Here is an 8,774-nt window from a genome sequence, read left to right as displayed (position 1 = left end):
TATATATATATATATATTGCATTATCTAATTTTGATCAAATTATTTTCTAAGTATAAAAATTGCATATTGTCATTATAAGAAATGTGGAAAATGAATATAAAAGAAAGGAAAATTAAAACAACCTACTGTCAAGTATAATCACCTCCAGGGTCTCATGTATATATATGACATTTTATCTACAATTTTGAACCTGTTTAAAGCTTCAACATTAGGCCATAAGAATTTCTCTATGTCATTACCAACATTTTGTAAGTATATTTTTAATTGCTCCATATTTCAATAGGGTGTTAGATTTTTAAGTATTTTATATTTTTTATTATTGGTGAAATTAGTCTTTGTTTCATGTTTGTCAGCCTTTTATATTTTTTTGTGTGAGAATTGTTCATTCATGTAAATGGTCCACTTTCCTACTGGATTTATCAGTAATATTTTAATTTTGGCTAATGGAATTAAATGTAACCTCTCATAAACTAAATTTTGGGCCACAGTTGAGTAAGTTCTGCACTAAAAGGATGTGCTAGGATTGTGGTTGCTTTGTCCCCACTGCTTTGCCAACCTTTCTCTCTCTGCTCAACCCTCCCCTGGTTCTGATGTGGAGTGCCTGCCTGGTGTTCAGGAAGGAGCCTCAGCAGAGACATATGCAGATGCCCATTCATGTCCTGGCTCCACCACTAATCTGTCCCCTCACCCCTCAGAACCTCAGTGTCTTCCTCTGCAAGATAGGGATTGAATACATGCCTTTCCAACCTCACAGGCCTTTAGCAGGCCTGAAATGTGATTCTTTTGGGAACAGTGTTTTCTATGTAGCACTTTAGGAGATAACAAGAACTGGTATCAAATGTCTGCCAGAGCTTTGATCTCCACCTCACACTTCCTTCGCTGTTAATGTGTTTATGTATTTGATAATTTTACCTAAGGTTCTTCAGAGCTCCATGTGCTGAACTTCAGGACTTGAACTTCATGAATGTTATTTATTCAGGTAGGGATCCACAGAAGACTGATAGCTAACAGTCATTTGTGGTGTTGAGGGCAAAGTATAGTGAGTATTTCCCTCATAGAGATCTCAGCAAGGGCCCCAACTATCATTCGCCCACAAAGGAACCTGCCCAACACCGAGTGCCTCATAGTGCCTGGTCAACCAGGAAGTTTAAAGCATATAGTCCTCCCACTTAAGTGCAGTGGTGGAGGAGGGGTCTGTTCCCACACCATTTTGGAGCCGGAAATTCTTGCTTTTTCTAGAAGCAGCCATCTGGAATCACTATTACTAGAGTGGAGAGATCTAATTACAAACATCTATTTGTAGGGGAAAGTCCTGACAGCTTTTAAAGGAAATCCTCTCCTATGGACCTAAGGCCTGCCTGGTTTACCGATGGGAATAAAATCAGGTACAAAGGTGGGCTCTCTAGCAGAGAAAAACTGAAAAGGAAGGAGAAATAGAAACAAATTATACCTCGAGATTTTTTTTTCCTTATTTAAATGATTTTAAACTAAAATGAGACTTCTTTATAACTACTTTTTAAAGATTACAGAATATGGTTTTCTTCCACGGCAGAGAGGGAGCAATCAAGCTCACGTTACAAAGGGAGGAGAAAGATGAAAGTGTAGAAGGCCTTAGAACTTTGCTGACTTACAGGCAGAAGGCCGGGGAAAGGCTGAAAGACAGGAAATAATGATTACTATTTGTGCTCTATTTCATAGTTTCCACTTTGGTTAAACTAACTGGAAGGAAACAAGTGATTAGGTTACTTGTGTCATCACTTACATCAGTAGTTTTATTTTTGAAGAAAACATCATTACCCTTTCTTGTTCCAGGAGAATGAGAATCACGGTCCAGTCTCACTCTATTTCAACAATTGTTTTTGTTACAAAGAAAGGAGAATATTGAAATCTGCTTCAGTGTACACAGTAGTTTGATCGTAGAGATGGTTGTGAATTTATTATTAGAGACTAGAGGTTACAGATGACAGTAAACAAAATACCACCTATGCAGCTCAATCTTCAAGCCCAGTTTGTTCATCTTTGTTCTCCTGTACAAATCCTCACAGAATCAGTAAGGAATATCTTTAAAAAGGCAAAATCTTTCATACAGAATTTTCTTTCTTTTTCTTTTCTCTTTTATTTTTGTTTTCTTCCAATCTGAATTCTATTCTTCCTTTTTAAAACTGCTCAGATTCAGTTACTTTTGAACAACAAAATAAAATTTCAAAAGTGCTGAGCACCTACTATGTGCAAACTATTGATGAGACTTCATAAACATTTAACTCTGATCATGTAAAATTAGAGGTTAGTTATTATCTGGTTATGCAAATGAACAGGCTATTTCCTCTTCCCCTAAATTCCTCCAGCATTTAGAGTTGGCAGCATGAAAATTAGCACTTAACTGTGTATTGTTTAATCATTGTTTCATTATTCAGTGAATTTATTTTAGTTTTAAACAGTGTTTTAAAGTATTTGAAAACTGAAATATTGTGAAATATTGACTAGAAGCTCAATAAATGCTTCTAGATGGTTACATCTCAAGTTTATCACATTATAATTCAATGTGACTTCAGTATAGAATATAATCTTACTGCTTTACTGTTGAATGTTATTGGACCAATGAAGAGGGAAGGTTGTGGCACCCCAAAGAAAGAAATTCTGCTTTTTAATCATAATTAAGTAAAGAAAAAAGATCTGGAATCACTTTAAAGAAACCTATATAAGTTATAACCCAATGTTTTTCAAGCCATCTGTAGTAAAAGGCTAGTTTTTATTTCCTTTTCCAATCCATTCTGGAGTGATATTTTTGTAAAATACATTAAAAATCAATTACTACAAAAACAAAAGGTAAAAAGAGAAATACAAAATCTAACTTCCATTTTTTAAAAACCCTCAGATTCAATAGACAAAAATTACCTTGCCAAACTGGTATGAATGCTTACTCTAGATCTCTGCTAGTCACTGACTTTGTCACTGACTAGTAGCAAAGAGTTTGTACACCAATGCCAGTCTGCAGATCCACACTTGGAGAAGAACTGGTATAAATATTATTTTTTTATCTAGAGAACAGTTGCCTACTAAACACAAGCCGTTAAAAAATGTGGCAAGCAAAGAAACAAAAGCTGTATTATTTTTACTTAAACTACTTGGGGAATTCTTTTGCTGGCCAGAGAAATAGACTTTGGGTAGAATGCCAGTGCAAAGACTTGAACAGCCAGCCAATTTTCTGTTGTTTGTTTTGTGTGTGTTTCTTCACATCTTTTTTGTGTAATATAAGTAATCCTCTTTTTCCTTACATCCCACTTTTTCAAAATATATAAAATCCCTCTAAATATAAGTCTCACAGAGCTTTTTTTCCATATTCACCTATTCTGACATTCTTACAAAGCAAACTCTAATAAACTTATATGGTTTGATTTTATTAATTATTATAAGACAGCAGGTAAATCTTATATTATTCAGCATTTCATAATACTTTCAAGAGTTAGAAAGCTCAAACGAGTCTTTCCTAACTACCAGTAACAATGCCATTAAATTACTTACTTACTATGACAACCATCACATTCTTTGAAGTTAATGTCAAACATAATTTTTAAATATGGTATAAATATTTGGTAACTCAACAGAGAAAGGGTGATTGAAATAAATTTTATCAACAGATATCTCAAGTTTGTTCAGCAATACTTTCTCTAATATATATATACATATCTGTAATCCATCAGATAACTGCATAAATCTTAATATTGCCATCTGGTGGGAATGTCAATACAATGATTATACATATATCGTAGAAGTAACATATGATGAATTAATAGTAGCTAATATCATAAAGAAGAATATCTTTCACATAACTCTTTTCACTATGTTAGATCAATTCTTCTTTCAAATAAATCTGAACTAAAGAAGAAGAAAAATAAGGAAATTTTGCTCAGTTACTTCTAGGTACTAGAGAAATATATATTCTCTCAATCTTGTGTTTATCCCTTGGAGGCTGATATAGAATTTTTCTTCATGCATTATCTGTGAGAAATTAAGTTCAGATAAGTTACCTGACGTTTTAGGCACTACAGAAAAATGTAAACAGTGCAGAAAAACAGGCAAGAGTTGTCCTTGTATGTGTTTCCACTGAATATTTTATTACTATTCAATATATATTTAATGTTAAGAATTTATTGTAATATGGATTTTAATATTTCCTGACAAGTGTTAACTGCCCAAGTAGAATGTAGAACTTGCAATTTGTAACAATAAATAATTAAAATGATAAAGCTAGTTACTTATTTCACTTTTGTTATCTGATAAGAAAAATCACCCATTTGACTTTATTGGATTTATTAACGTATAGTTTCTTAATAGCCATAAACAAACCAAATATATTGAAATAAACATATAACAAAGGTACTATATTAAAACAGATTTTAGAGATCATTTATGGTAGTGAAAGATGTGTACAAAGGACAAAGTAATCGGGAGGGAGGAGATATGGCAAATCTAACATCAATTCCTGAGTTCATGTCCTTAGAAGTCAACTGTGAGCAGTCAATTTATTCCACTGAATATAAACCATTATATTAACCTGGTTATACAGAGATCAAAGACCATGTGGCATTTAAGTAGAAAGTTAGCAAGCAGAAACTTCTAAAAAAAAAAAGGCGAGTACATTCTGACATTTTGTTAGGAGGCAAAAGCAAAAAGAGTGGTAAATTGCTCATTGTTTTCTTCTCATGCTTTGAGCATGAGCAGAAGAAAGGCCTTCCAATGGCTGAGAAATGTCAATTTGCTCACAGGGGATGAACAGAAAACAAGAACATAAAAGCAAATCATAATAAAACGAATTTCAAACAAGTCTTGGTTAGGCATTGAAACATATTGCAATATGTTGGGAATTTCCAATTTGCTAACATTTTCCCTAGTTTAAGCAATTTGTTCTACAATACCACATCAATAAATATTTCAGAGTTAGTTAATGAAGGGAGCCAAAAATAATATAATTCTAGGGTGAGTACAACTGACATTTATTTTTCCATGAAAGACACGATGAGAACTCTCTTGAGGTGATACTAAGAGTCATATTAGTGCTCTTTATATGAAAATTAAGATTACATCAGAGAGGAGAAATTAGGTATTTTCCTTTTTGCAATATTCTTTATAGTCTTCTACTGAAAGATATTTGGGAAAAATAGACAACTGCTATTGGTACAGATCTTTAATTTTGAAGACCATCTTGTCACTGCTTGGGAACAGAGTCATTTTAATCTTCTAAGGATAATTTTAACTAATTCTAGAAACAAAGGCTATAAATTAGTTTTTATTTTAAAACAGCAAAGAAACAAAGCAACACATATCACAATTTAAACACCTTATCCAATCTCCAAGAATGACTCTTATTAAGTTTTTAAAGGTCAATGTGAGTGTTTTTCTTGAAACTTTTGCATAATCAGACATTTTGAAAAATAAGGAAATTACTCTCACAAAGGAAAAGAAACACAGACATATGCCTTATATATGTAAATGATAAACAATTGTTCTGCTTTGAATATAATATGTTATTTTCACTGACAAATTTACAATTTCCTACATGATTTATGACAATCTAACTAGTGTCATTTCAACATATATTTTAAAGCTGTGTGAGGGGGGAAAGAACCATATTCCTAACTTTGTCTATCAAAACTGAGAATGGAGGGTAAGTGATTATCTTTTAATAGGTACTGTTTAACATGCCAGACAGAGAGCTAGTTGCTCAACATATATGATCTCGTTTAGTTAATCAATCACTAGTATTAGACACATGCAACTTTGTGTAATAGAAAGAATGCTAGGAAAAGGTAATGAGAAAATTTAGGTTCCAGCTAGTGTGCAAACATAGGTGAGGATGAATGGAGTAGAAGAGTTTAAGAAATAGTAAATCTAGTTTATCAAATTGGTCACTCACATGGAAATTGAAAGTACTCAGGAGGGGGAAATCCTTAGGAACTGTTTTCCAATCTATCTTTATACTCAAGTTCCATATATAGAAAGATCCAATATTTATATTTTTAATACACACGAAAGAGAGTTCAGGAATCTATAAATGGTAGTGAAAAAAAAGATAGGGTTATATGTGTTTTCAGCCAGTGCAATAGCAATACTTGAAAGATAGTAATTGAGTGCAAGGCATAAAGAGCCATTCAGGGCATGAAGAGCCATGTAGGACAATACTGTGATGGGAGAATAAGGAGGGATACTGAGATTGTAACCAGATAGAAACTTCTGTGGTTGATGACCTGAAATGATGGAAATGTGAATCTGGTTTTCAGATTGGACTGCTGAAAAGTGCCTTCACTGCAGGTGTCCAGAGAGCTGACCAAGGCTTGAGAACAGCAGAGTCTGAGAGCTGGTGAAGGGTTGCTAAACTGGTAGAAACAGCCCTAACATCTCAGCAGGGAAGGTGGCCCATGCAGGTTAAGATTTGGGTGAAGGCTCAGGTCCAGTGACAAAGGGAGCCTGGACTGCTAAATGAAAACAGAGCAGGATGGGCCTTGGAAGCACCTGACAGCTCCATCAGGTGACATCTTGCCCCATCCAGATGAAAGAATGAGGTCTCAGACAGCTTGTGTTGAACATATAGCATTTATCGAAAAGCTTATGTGCCAACAGAATCTTCAGCATTTTACATTTGTTAGTTAATCAATTTATCTCAACAATACTATGAAATTTGTATTAATATCTATATTGCTAAGATGAAGAACCTTAGGCTAATAATGTAGAATAAAACATTTAAATCTAAGTGTTTCTGATTTCAAAACTTGAGCTTTAAACCCCACCTTACATTGTTTCTCTAACTAAAATTTTCTTTGTTTTGGGCAAAAAATTTGGGATACATATACATTTCCACTATATTTATACTGCAGACACTCAGGGTTAATGCCTGATTTTAGTCTTACAATCAGACATTTATCCTGGATGGTAGAACATTCAACTGCAGTAGAAGAAACATTTCATATACACTTCAGCAAAATGGAGCCACACACATATAGAAAAGCTCTATTTAACAGTGACAACAGTGAAAAGGAGACCTTGCTTTATAAGTCTCTTAAAACTTAAGACTAGTAGTGATAAATCAAATTATCTTTTCCTGGGTGAAGAAGAAAACTTAAGAAAGAAGCAAAGTTGGGAGTAGAAAAAGAGATGAAGAACTGGAGTATAATTTTCTCATTTCTCTGTCCAGGAGAGAGCCTTCTAGAACTCAAAGAAATACCTCCTTTTCTTGAGACACAAAATGGATTTTTTTTTAAATTTATAAGCCAATCAACTCTAAGTGTACCTAATAGCACCTTGTAAAATCTAAGCAGCATAAATAGCAGGCCCTGTCCTGATGCGATTGGTTTTCTGAGTCATTGCTTCTTTAAAAAGCTGAATTGATCTTTCTATCTTGACTCTGGTAGAAATCTGAGGATTTTTCGGTCAAATAACAAGTGCTCTGCCTCTTAAACTGTTTTGTTTGATTTTTGAGGACAGGCTGGGTTTTTCCTCTGTCTTATAGAAACTTGAAAAATAAATTAAAATATTTTTCCAGAATGACTTATACCCAAAACTTTAAAAATAGCCATTAAATTTTATTGTATTGGCAGTCCTGCCATGAAATATATTTGAATTTGATTCTCCTCTACCGTCAGGTAAATGCACAGTATTAAGTCAAAGGCACACATAGAGAAAGAATTTACAAAGTGAGAGGACGTTAAACTTCTTGACCAATTTTTAACATTAAATTTCATTTGTTTTAAGCATTGGATAGGTCAGGAAGTGTCTCTGCATAAGAAACATGTAATGTTGGGGACTCAAAGACAAATTATAGCAATATTTTGTTTTTATGTTTCTTCTACTACCAAAGTAATGATTCCAATAGAGAGAATTTCTTAGTAGTTGGTGATATCTCAAACTATTGTTATGTACAAAATATTTACTTTCTTATTTTTCTTGATCAGTCAAGAGAGGCGTTTTATAGAGAAAATAACAAAATAATAGTTTTTATACTCTAAATCAGAAATTTAGTTGGGGAAGGTACTGGAGTAGGTGAATGAGGAGATTAAAATTCTATTGAGGTTTAGGGTATATTCTGATCAGCAATGCTCTTCATTAATACTATTATTAAATCTTCAGAAGACTATAGAATTCCCAGAAATTATGTTATATAAAGAAGCTGAGGAAACATCATTGCTATGGCTTATATTCCTTCTCTTTCATTTTATGCTTATATTTAGCAACTGTTATGGGGATGGGTGAAAATGCTCTTAAAGTTGTGGATGACATAGTAACTTTAAGGTGAGTTCTGACTAGATATATAGACAAGTGCCAATGTCTTTCTTAAAAAAAAATCTGCTTTTGTCATTTTATTAATGTATTTGTTTCATTGGCACTGGGTAGAAGAATTCAAAGCAAGCCTTCAGAAATGGAAGTTCAAAGAGTTTAACTAAAGTAGGACAGGGAATTAAAATGCTATTGTTGCAAGAAGAGCTAGCCTTTCTATTTATCCATCCTCCTCATTCCATGGTTAAAAGGAGATCTTTTTGCATAATAACACAACAAAGTTATGGCATAAAAGGCAATTAGCTTTAGAAAAATAAATATTTCTTTTATATGTGGTCAACAAGAAGAATGGAGCCCTCCTAGAACAGAGTGAAAATCTGATTGTTATGGGGCTCAAGCAAGAACTGTAAGAGATACCGTGGCATGGAATATTAAGGGCTAAAGCAGCATAAAGCCTGGAAGTTTCAAGCAATGTAGGTAGAATAGGAAGGCGGGGGGGGGGGGG

This window comes from Myotis davidii, unplaced genomic scaffold, assembly GCF_000327345.1.
Source record: "Myotis davidii unplaced genomic scaffold, ASM32734v1 scaffold191, whole genome shotgun sequence".
In the NCBI taxonomy this organism is placed as follows: Eukaryota; Metazoa; Chordata; class Mammalia; order Chiroptera; family Vespertilionidae; genus Myotis; species Myotis davidii.
Note: the sequence above shows the minus strand (reverse complement) of the source record.